Source organism: Dama dama, chromosome 22 (assembly GCF_033118175.1).
Source record: "Dama dama isolate Ldn47 chromosome 22, ASM3311817v1, whole genome shotgun sequence".
NCBI lineage: Eukaryota > Metazoa > Chordata > Mammalia > Artiodactyla > Cervidae > Dama > Dama dama.
The window spans coordinates 32,763,381-32,775,630 of NC_083702.1; the positions used below are offsets into that span (position 1 = coordinate 32,763,381).

A 12,250-nucleotide genomic window follows, 5' to 3' on the forward strand; every position below is an offset into this window, starting at 1 on the left:
CCTAGAGGATACAAGTATTGATAATTATCACTGTTATTTACTGATACTCTCATAGTATTAGAAATGTCAATTTAGAGTTTGAGTATGATATTATTAGGTCTGTTATATACAGAAGGAACAAATCATTATTAACTGACTCTGGAAGAAGAGCATTCTCCCCCTTGCATCCATCCATGGTGAAATAAACCATAGGTGGCAGTGGCTTGTGACAGGTACAAACTTGCAGTGGTGAAGAGGCTAAATTTCAAGCACAGAATGTAACCAAGCACCTGTAATTGTTGGATAAGAAATGGTGGCTACTGGGTAACTATAATCACACTTAATTCACACTCTTAATAGGATGGTCAAATGACCAACTTGTGTCTGCAACTAAACAACCCAGAGTTAGTTAAAAAAAGAAAAAAAAAAAAAAGCCAAGCTATGTCTTTTAAAGAATAACAGGTGTAAGGAGAAAGGCGAATTTTAATTTTTATTTTAACACTGGTCATTTAATTTGATGCACATTATGCTGATAATCTGCATGATTTTAGGGTAGAATAGTGAGGGAAAGGGATCATTTTGCAAATATTGAAAGGAGAGCTAATGTATCATCTTTCACTGTCCCTATCTTTTAACTAGGGCATAAAATGGCATAAACTGAATCTATAATATGAAATTGCCCAGAAAAGGGACTTGTTTGTGACATGAGGCTAAATCTAACCAGATCCATTGGTGAATTGTGACAGATGGAGGGACTGTGAGACAGAAGGCAGGCACTAATCACACATAAAATGACCGGCTTGCCTCAACATGTTCCATGGATTCCAGCAAACTTTACACCCTAATCCATTTTTAGAACAAAAAACATCTGGGCCATAAATCCTCTAATCTGCCAAAACATGCTATTAAATCCCCTGATTTGTTGAAAAACACTAAGATTAAAGAAAGGAAATATAAAATGGCTAACTGCCGTGTTAGGAAAGTGTTATTAATACTCTTTCTTTGTCTCAATTATGAATGTTCTGGTACTAAAGAGCCTTGTCTAATCATGTCAGATTACACATCCTCGTTATATTACTAGACTCTTCTATCTGATCTGCTGATTGCCAAAAAAACCTAGAATACTTTCGTGCTGCTTAAACATTTCTATTGAAGAAGCTGATGCCAGATTAGCACAGTGCTTTGGTGCTGGAAGGCTTCTAAATGTGGCATGTCTTTTTCCCTTTATTATGCACAGACTGAGCACTGTCCTCTGATCTTGAGGCAGAAAGAGAAGTTCCAGGGTAGGCAACAGAAAGGGGAGCCTTGAGAGATACTATCTATTTTGCTTTTCTGAGCTCAACTCATTGGAACGTATTCAAAAAACAACACATCCTTACTCATTATAAATACAATATGAATAAAACTACTAGTTAGATCTAGGTCAGATTAACCTTTAGGGTTAACATGTACTTTAATTTATGGTCGTTTTTAACCTTCTAGCATCCTCAGCATCCTGATTTGATACTTAAATATTATTCTCTAATTCATTGTGTTCACAAACACTACTCTAGAATGAAATGCTGCTCTTACATGACAGGGATGTTTTTGGAATATGTTCATTTAGCAAAAGATCTTAAGAAGGTCAGTCTGATTTTCCCATCCTCTAAACCCTGGCTCAGATGGTAAAGAATCTGCCTGCAATGCTGGAGCCCTGAGATGGATCTCTGGGTTGGAAAGATCCCCGTGGAAACGGAATGGCAACTCACTCCAGAATTCTTGCCTGGAGAATTCCATAGACAGAAGAGCCTAGTGGGCTGCAGTTCATTGGGTCACACAGAGTCAGATGTGACTGAGTGACTAACACTTTACTTTTACAAACCTAGTTTATGTATGGCCTGGTAAAATGGTACCATGCATTTCTGTAATCTATTTAGCTTCTCCAGAGCACAAATGTATTGGAAATGGTTCGGGACATGGCAGTGAGTCAAAGTATGAATTCTTTATGCTTTTTAGGCACTGCCAAGGTAACACTGTGCAGGAGAAATTATTAATATATATGCAGAAAGGATGAAAATTATTTTGGGGGTGCATAACTGACAAACATACATATATTCTGCAATGGCTATTTCCAATATGAGGTGTGCGTGGGTGTGCAGGTAGATATAGGTGTTCACTTTAAAAGAAATATTCTTGCTTTCAGAGACCTGAGCTTTAGTTAAAATGCTACATGAAATTCTAACATGTATCTGCTGTGTTAAACCAAAAAGCTGTTTATATATTACAGAGTTGACTCATAATAGGATTGTTTGCTGATTCTTTACATTTTGTTCTCATCACAGTCACCTACTTCCCAGTCTTGCTGGTTTCTCCTCTCAGTAAAAGACCTCATCTCTAATTCTGGAAGACCAATAAGGCTGAACTCACATTCATGTCCCACCCAGACTCCTAGTCCAGGCCAGCTTCAAATCTATCGCCAGTTGTACCCATTACCTCCTTCTGCTTCAATGAAAAATCAAGGCAAATCCCCTAAACTCACACTCTAGATTTCTATACCTCTCTACTGGTTCTTCTCTTTCACATTTCCATCATCCACTTGGACTTCTCTACTATTGCTACCACTTCCACTTGCAAGTACCTAAGGCTCTCCTTCTGAAACAAGAAAATAAATTCTCTCAACTTTGTGTTGCCCTCTCTTTCCAATCCTGTTTCTTTACGTTCCAAACCAAATTTCTCAGGATTCATACCATATTCTCTCATTCCTACCTTCCTTCGCATTCTCACTATAGTCTCGTTTCCACTGCCCTTGCTCTTTCAGATGCCAAACCCAAGGGCCACCTTCCATTCACGGCAGAAACAGCACTGGCAATCCCCTTGTTACTGAAACTCTTTCCTTCCCTGTTTCTCATCACAGCACTGGATCCTCATCTCAATTACTCCATCCTCATATCCTTGCCTGAGATCTTTCTTCATCTGCTCCTTAAATTTGGTCCAGGATTTCAATCACCAGAAAATAATTTGTGCTTTGGAGCTGGATAAAACTGAACCTTACTACTTACTTGCTATATACAAAGTGTATGCACTGTTTTGCCTTTCTAAATCTCAATGGCTTTACTGGTTACATGGAATAACCTCACTAGATAATGTGGCTTTGTGAAGATTTAAATGAGTTAATATGGTCTATTAGCATAAATAAATGGTCCATGAAAGTTATTCAGTAACTGTCAGTTTAGTTACAGAATGGCATAGTGAAACAGGTAAAACTTGGGCATTGGATTCACATGGATCCAGGTTTCTACTTCTTAGGAAGTGTGATATTTGCCAAATTATAACACTTAATTTCACTGAGTTTCCATTTCTCTCAATTGTAAAATGAACATAAGGCTAATGGAAGAATCAAATGAAATAACACGTGAAGGAGTAGGTAACACTTGGTATACCTGAGGAGGCAGTAGAAAAATGTTGTTGCATTTTTTTCCTCTTTCATTTTTCCCTACATGCTCATCCTTAGCAGTCCTGTTGCACAGCTTTGACCACTATGATAAAATCTGTGAGGGGATATGCTTTGTTGTTGGTACCGAGGTTCAGTGAAATGGGAGTCACACATTAGAGTTCAAAAGACCCCGAATGAACACTTGATACATTTTATTCTGCCTTCATTATATACTTGAGCAATAAGTACATCTCAAGACAGGATCAGAAGGAAGGGTAAGTGTTTAGGAGAGGTTTGGTAAGCTTCTTATGAGGAAAATGGGAGGGCAAAGACCAATATGGCTTCCAGTTAGCACCTCAAATGACATTTGGGAAATGCAGGTTAGGAATTATTAATAAGAAAGGTGTGAAAGTCTGTGACTGTGTTACACTTACCACAGTTTGATTTTTCATACCTTGGAGTTCGTTCTTAACCATAATCAACAAAATTCTCAAAATTAAAAAAGTCCCTATTATATAAGGACTGATGCTGAAGCTGAAACTCAAATACTTTGGCCACCTCATGCGAAGAGTTGATTCATTGGAAAAGACTCTGAAGCTGGGAGGGATTGGGGCAGGAGGAGAAGGGGACGGCAGAGGATGAAATGGCTGGATGGCATCACTGACTCGATGGACATGAGTTTGTGTAAACTCTGGGAGTTGGTATGGACAGGGTGGCCTGGCGTGCTGCGATTCATGGGGTCACAACGAGTCGGACCTGACTGAAGGACTGAACTGAACTGAACTGAACTGATTATATATTTTTTGGGCTTCCCTGGTGGCTCAGTGGTAAAGAAACCTCCTGCAATGCAGGAGACCTGGGTTTGATCCCTGGGTTAGGAATGGCTACCCATTCCAGTATTCTTGCCTGGAGAATACCATGGACAGAGGATCCTGGAGGGCTATAGTCCAATGGGGTCACAAAGAGTCAGACATGACTGAGTGTATACACATACATTATATATTTTAAGGGGCCAAAAGCAGGGACCAACTGGAAAGTCCAATCTAGAGGGGATAAAATCTAAATAGAAAGAGTGAATGAATGGCTGTTCCACAAGGGAAGAGCCTGTTAAAAGGTGGAAGAAAAAACAGCAAACTACTTGTAACAGGTTGAACTGTGTCTCTCAAAAAGATAGGCTGTGTCCTAACCCCTGGTATTGGTGATCGGCATCCTTATCTGGAAACTGAGCCTCTGCAGATGTGTAAATTAAGGATCTTGAAATGAGATCACCCTGAATTTATGATGGGCCTTAAATTCAATGATTTGTGTTCTTCTAAGAGAAAGGAGGGAAAAATTTTACATACAGACTCAGGGAAGGAGGTTACATGAGCATGGAGGCAGACACTGGAACTATGTATCTGTAAGTCAAGGAACACCAAGGACTGTTGAAGCCTCTAGGAGCTGGGTTGTTGCTCAGTTGCTCAGTGGTATTTGACTCTTTGTGACCCAATGGACTGCAGCATGCCAGGCTTCCCTGTCCTTCACCATCTCCCAGAGTTTGCTCAAACTCATGTCCATTGAGTCAGTGATGCCATCCAACCATCTTGTCCTCTGTTGACACCTTCTCCTCCTGCCTTTAGTCTTTCCCAGTGTTAGGGTCTTTTCCAATGAATCAACTCTTCACAACAGGTGGCCAAAGTATTAGAGCTTCAACTTCAGCATCAGTCCTTCCAATGAATATTCAGGGTTGATTTCCTTTAGGATTGACTGGTTTCATCTCCTTGCAGCCCAAGGGACTCTCAAGAGTCTTCTCCAACACAAGTTCAAAAGCATCAAATTCTTTGGCACTCAGCATTCTTCATGGTCCAACTCTTACATCCATATATGACTACTGGAAAAATATATAACTTTGACTAGATGGACCTTTGTTGGCAAATTAATGTCTCTGCTTTTTAATATGTTGTCAGGTTTGTCATAGTTTTTCTTCCAAGGAGTAAGCGTCTTTTAATTTCATGGCTGCAGTCACCACCTGCAGTGGTTTTGGAACCCTAGAGCTGGGAGAGGAGTGGAACAGATTCTCTCTCAGTGCCTCCAGAGGAACTAAGCCTGCTGATCCCCTGACCCTGGATTTCTTTCTAGCTTCCAAATAGTGAGACCCAGTTTATGGTAATTTTTCGTGACAGCCTTCCAAACCAATATACGGCAATTAGTCTTAAGGAAGCTCCTAAGACTCAAGGGATGACCCAAAGACTGTAAAGTATCTACTGTCTGTCTCAAACCCTTCCTGATTTCCAACCATACAGGTCTGTCTCCCAAGCTTCCCTACTGGACTGTCCCGTGCAGCATGTCTAGCATGGAATTCATCGTCTTCCCACCACCTCACCCTGGTCTGCCTACATTCCATGTCCCTTTCCGGTCGCCCATCCAGTCACTGGGGAGGCACTCAGACACCTCCTTCAGTTCATATGTACAAAACATAAGGCAAGCAGTGTCTGGGGCTACGCCTCCTCCTCAGCTCTCAAATATGCTTTTTCTCCATCCCCACTGGCTCCTGCTTTTGCAGAAGCCACCTCATATCTCACTTGGGCTGATGTTTTCACCTCTTAACTGGTTTCCCTCTTTATGCACACACCCCTTGAGTCTCTCTCCTACTCCACTTCCAGCTGAAGCATTCCAATATCTTCCAAAAAAGGGAATTTGAATCACTTCACTTTACCCAATTAAAAACTCAACTCTTACTTCCCTGGTAGCTCAGCTGTTAAAGAATCTGCCTGCAATGCAGGAGACCCCAGTTCAATTCCTGGGTCAGAAAGATCCACTGGAGAAGGGACAGGCTACCCACTCTTGTATTCTTGGGCTTCCCTGGTGACTCAGATGGCAATGTGGGAGACCTGGGTTGGGAAGATACGCTGGAGAAGGAAATGGCAACGCACTCCAGTATCCTGGCCTGCAGAATCCCCATAGATAGAGGAGCCTGATGGGCTACAGTCCATGGGGTTGCAAAGAATTGGACACGACTGAGCAACTTTCACTTTCACTTTCCTACCCCAGAGCTTAAAGGAGCACTTCCTAAGTTGACAATCTGAATATTCTGTGAAAAAATAATTCCATGTTCAAAAGAGTATGGGAAATACTAAATTAAAGTTTAAAAGGTTTCTCTGTGGCATGCATTCCCCAAATCTTGAATACATTAATGTGACTGTGAATCTTTCAGAGATAACAACAGCATCATATTCCAAATATCCTGGAACAAGAAACTCTTTAATGTTCCCCCAAAAGCATCATTCTGGGATAAATTCCAACCACTTTAAAATGGCCTAATAGTCTCATGATATCAACCCTGCTTATCCTTCCCACGTCATTTCCTGCTGGTTTCTCAAGAGCTCTGTGCTTAAACTGCATGGAACTATTTCCTGTTCCAAGGACAAGCCTTCCTCTTTACCCCCTCCTCTGTCTCCTGAGCTTTCCTCTTAAACTGAAATAGGCGTTTTCTGGTGTGTTTGGGAATTTACTCAAATGTCAAGCCTTCTTAAGCATTTTCCTGACATACCCCAGACATGCTCCTTGGCAACCTTAGTACTTCTCATCTCCAGGCTCCTGCAAAAGCTTGGAGATGCTTTTACCATCACGTTGTCTCTTGTTTCTGTAAGTTTGTCTTTCATGCGAATCTATAAGTTACTTGAGGGCATTTATTTTTTTTTTTTTTTCCTTTCAGGCTTTTATTCCTTTGGCCCATGGTTGAGTCTGTTGAAGGAATAAATGCATATTTCTAAGTTGAAAGTATCTTCCTTTGTAATTCCAAGTTCACTGATGATCTACTTCATCATATAAATGGGAGCCTGAATCACATGACACAGGTTTCTTAAAATTCATGGCTTTAAAGTGCACCATCAGGGTAATACAAATTCTTATTTACTGCATTTAATTATTTTATGTAGAACTTATTAGTTGTAGTAAAAGTAAGGGAACATGTGTTTCAAGTAATATTCAAAAAATATTAAGTTTTTTCTGTTTTCTGAATTACTTATCAACATCAAGTTTTTGGTACTCTGATATGCAGCCATTTCTTCATCTATTAAAATTTGTGAGAATTAGATAACAAATGTGAAATTAAAGTGTAAAGTACTATGCAAATATTAATTGTTAGATGCTGAATAATATCCTTAACTTCCTGATAATCTAGTGGCTTTCTAAGAAATGATTACAGTGTTCTTGTTTAATAACCTACCTTCACAGAAGCTTTTTCTCATTAAAAATGTAAACCGATGAAATTTACAGGTAAGATGCTTATTCACATCACTGTATTTAAAATTAGCAAGTTGCAGAGATAAATATCACATTACTGGACTTGAAAATATTTCCCTTCATTTTATTGAATCAATGTGTGTCTCCTCCATTTGCTCAGTAAAGTTTTACATTTTATGTGTTAATGCCTCTGAGGAATGAAGGGCAAGAATAATATGTTCCAATATCTTCTGAAGACATGATGTAACAAAGACTCTAGATATCTAAATCCTTAGTTTGCGACTTTCATCTGCTTATCCTCCATACTTAGCAAAACGTATGGCATAGAGACAATATTCAATACCCATTTATGGGATGAATGAAAAAGGAAAGGATAAATAGATGACTGAGAAGAACATCTGAGGCAGAGAGGCTGCCAACAGATAACAACTAAAAAAGACAGCATGCAACCCAAAGACCATGACTGGAAGGTCTCAACCTCCACCGGCTGTGAGGTTTGAGTAAGTAACTAGGTGCTCTCATGCATTTGTTTCCTTACAATTCCAACAGCGGTAAGAACTACAGAATCACAGGACTACCCTCACTGTGACAGGGACTTACTCAGAATCCCTGGGTAAACGCTTAGCCTCTTTCAGCTGCGGTTCCTTACCTGGAAAATAACAATTTCTGACTAGATGGCAGGGATATTTGTTGCTGTTGTCTAGTTGCTCTGTTGTGTCTGACTCTTTTGTGACCCCATGGAATACAGCCCCCGAGGCTGCTCTGTCCATGGGATTCTCCAGGCAAGAATACTGGGGTGGGTTGCCATTTCCCTTCTCCAGAGGATCTTCCTGACCCAGGGGTCGAACCCACATCTCCTGCACTGGCATTGAGCCACCAGGGAAGCCTTAGTTAAAGGTGTATAATTTTAAAATAAACAGTGAGAAAACAGACAAATGCTTTGACAAAAGTTGAAAGTTATACATATACACAGCAAAGGTTGGAAAGGCCAATAAAGGAAAGATAACATCTGGTCAAAAGATCCTAAAATTATCCATCAGTCTTCTCAACTATTCATGCTTTTTAAGGAGCTTTCAATGGCGCTGCCTATCATTTGCATATCATACAAACGTATTCTTATAGAATGCAGAGTAATATTGCTCACCAACCTCAAAAACTCACACTCTTTATTTGTAGCTAATAGATATATAGCAAAGAGCCCCATGTCATTAACGAAAACTTAAGTTATCTTTCGATCCACAGTTTTCCCTGGTTTATTAAGGGCATAACACGTTAATTCTTCTTTCAGGGGTGACCTTTACAACACCATTAATGCTCATAGCTTTTATCCCACTACATTATTACTCATTACGGTTTCAGCTTTCAACATCTGCATTTGTTGAAAAGAGAAAAGTAAATTGTAGTGGCATCGAATCCTCAGAAAATATGAGGGATGTGTATGTGGTGAAGGGCCTTCTCAGGGAAAGAAAATAGAAGTTTCAGTAGTGGAAAATGTCAGATGATAAATGTCATTAAATACATTCTTGCCTTTCTAAAATATTTTGTCATACTTAATCCTCAGAATGCTGAAAGAAAAACTCCTCACATGACAAAAAATGCAAATATATCAGTTATTCCCTTAGTTAAAGATTCCAGTTCTGGGGCTATTACAAAAGTATCTCATATACCAACAGTGTCATTTTTATGAGCTTTCATGTCTATTATGGAAGTGAATCCTTTCTGCCAAATAAAATATTTTTCCTTTTACATGCTTCGAACATGAAAGCAAATCTTATCTTGGTGTCTACTTTGGATGTTGAGCAGAGTAACTGAGAGATCATAACAGAATGGTGCATAATGATAAAAAGAACACATGTGCCCCAAACCATTTTCAAACTTCTGAAAACCTCCATTTTCTTTGTTTCTCTTCTACAGCCGCCCCACTGGCCCTGACCGACTTGCTCTTGGCAAATAATCTGGAAGCAAATGTTGTGGAAATGGAAGCATTGGAAACATACTCCTTCAGCTTTCTTTCTGTCCATCTCATAATTTCTCTGTAACTCTACCCATTTTCTCCCCTCATTTCCTCAGTCCTCGAGAAAAAAGGGGCATTTCTTCTTTCCAAAGCTAATGCTGTCTCATTTCTTCTTGATCTGTCATCACCCATGGAGTCTTTCATATCTAAAAATGTCTCAAATTCATCTTTGTTTATATATACACATATAATTTCCTATTTTAAAACCTGTCTCTACTTAGTCTTCTCAAAATATAATCACCTCTCAACACCAAGCTTACAAAAAGACTGATTCATATAGCCATTGCACTTTCTGTCTTCATGTGCTTCGAATCTTTGTAACTGGAAGTCTCCTAAACCATTCTACAAAGCCTCTCTGTTACAGTCTACCTATCCATGAGCTCCAGGTAAATCCAAAGGCTGTTCTTCTTCATGTTCTTTAATTCTTCTATAGAATGTGACACCATCAAATAACCCCGTCCTTTTTCAAATTTCAATTTGTCCTAGACAAGCAGGTCACTGCTTTCTCATCATCTTTATTCTAAGATGCTCACTTGTTCTTTATCAGTTTTCCTCTTAAAAAAAAAAGTGTGGTGGCAGTTTAGTTGCTAAGTTATGTCCGACTCTTGCAACCACACAGACTGTAGCCTGCCAGCCTCCTCTGTCCATGGGATTCTCCCGGCAAGAATACTGGATTGGGTTGCTGTTTCCTTTTCCAGAGGATTTTCCTGACCCAGGGGTCGAACCCAGGTCTCCTGCCTTACAGGCAAATTCTTTACCAACTGAGCTATGAAGGAAGCCAAAAAAAAAAAAGTGTGGTACTTTAGAAATATGTCCAAAGATAGACTTTGATATTGATTACAGTTGGAGCCCAATTCCCCTTTCTCTGAGTAGGGCTGAACTTTGTGATTTTGTTATAATGAAAAGAATAAAGCAGAACAGACTGAATGACTTTTGAGACCGTGGCTTTCTCTTTGCTCTCCTTCCTGGACCACTCACTCTGGGGAAAGTTAGTTGTCATCCTATGAAAAGCTCTATAGAAAAACCCACAGGGCAAAGTACTGAGGTCTCCAGCCAGCAGCCATGTGAGTAAGTCATCTTGGAAAAGTCATCTTGGAAAAGTCCAGGTCCCTGGCTTCCATCTTGACTGGAACCATAAGAAAGACCCTAAGGTAGAACTAGCAGCTAAGCTGCTTCCAGTTCCTGACTCTTAGAAGCTACGAGGTAATGAATGTTGGTTGTTTTTAAGATGGTGAAATTTAAGTTGGTTTGTTACACAGTAAGAGATAATTATGGGCTTCCCAGGTGGCTCAGTGGCACAGAATCTGCCTGCCAAGCAGGGGATGTGAGTTTGATCCCTGGGTAGGGAAGATCCCCTGAGAAGATAATGGCAACCCACTTCAGTATGCTTGCCTGGAAAATCCCATGGACAGACAAGCCTGCATGACTACAGTCCATGGGGTCACAAAAGAGTCACACACAACTTAGTGACTAAACAACAACAAGAGATAACTACACAGCATATAATACCTCTGACTTTTTACCCCACATCCTTTCTTACCATACACACTCTTTGGTGAACTAATTTGCTCTGATGGCTTCCAGAACCTCATTAAGGAAAAATTTCCAAGTCTAAAATTCTAGCACCCCTTTCACACACCAGATTTACTAATTAACAACATCCTCCTGAACTTCTCTACCTAAAGTGATGCCTTAAGTTTCAAATTCAACACTTATTTTTGTCTTATCCCAACCTATGTCCACTCTGGTCCTCTCTTTCACAGTTCAGGGGGTGGAGGAGCATTATCCTTTCTATATTGTAAATTCAAAACCCCAGACTTCTCTGTCTAACTTGAACCTCACCAGATACATTTTACTGTGGATAAGTTACATCAATTAATCTTTAATGATATCTCTTCAACTTATTCTCTCCTTTGCTGTATCATTGGTTATTTCTAGCTTGCATAACTTATTCTTGTCCTCTACTAAAATAGTGACTTCCCTGAGTCTAATCTTTGCTGTCAATACTCTTCTTAAAATTCTGGTCAAATTGCTGTCTGAAGAAAAAGTAAAAAAACTTCTTAGGACAGCATCCCATCAGACTCCATCTGCCCCTTTCAGTTTTAACTCTGATCAACTTCCACTATACACTCATTCTATATTTCAGTCAAATCAGTGTATTTCTCAAAAATATGATATTTTACTCTGGGTTCTATCTTACAGCGTAAAATGCCTAGGGATACATCTTTTTTAAGGCTCCATTTGAATTAGTCTATTCTTGATCCTTCCCAGATAGAATCTAATACTCTCATCTTCTTGACTACAGGATTGTTATCTGGGAGCTAGAAAAGCACTTGCAACAGTTGATTTAAACTATAAGACAGATAATTCCCCCCACCGTAACTGGACCCTGGTTCCTGGAGGGCTGGTCTGTGACAGACTCCACATAAGTGCATGCAAATAATAAACATTAATAAATGAGGGTTGAAATAAGTATTTACAGTCTAATTTATGTGTTACTAAAATTACTGGAATTTTAAAAAGCTTATAGAAGCATTTTTCCATGTTTGTTTACTCTACTGAAATGACAATCATGAAGAAATGAAGTGACCAACTTTTTATAATAGTTTGGTGTAGTGAAG

The 12,250-nt window shown here is 39.5% G+C and overlaps 1 protein-coding gene across 5 annotated transcripts in view; it reads right to left on the reverse strand.

The window, feature by feature from the left end:
* Nucleotides 1–12,250, reverse strand: part of SOX5 (SRY-box transcription factor 5) — a 1,090,517-nt gene that overhangs the window by 37,421 nt on the left and 1,040,846 nt on the right. The window lies entirely within an intron of this gene.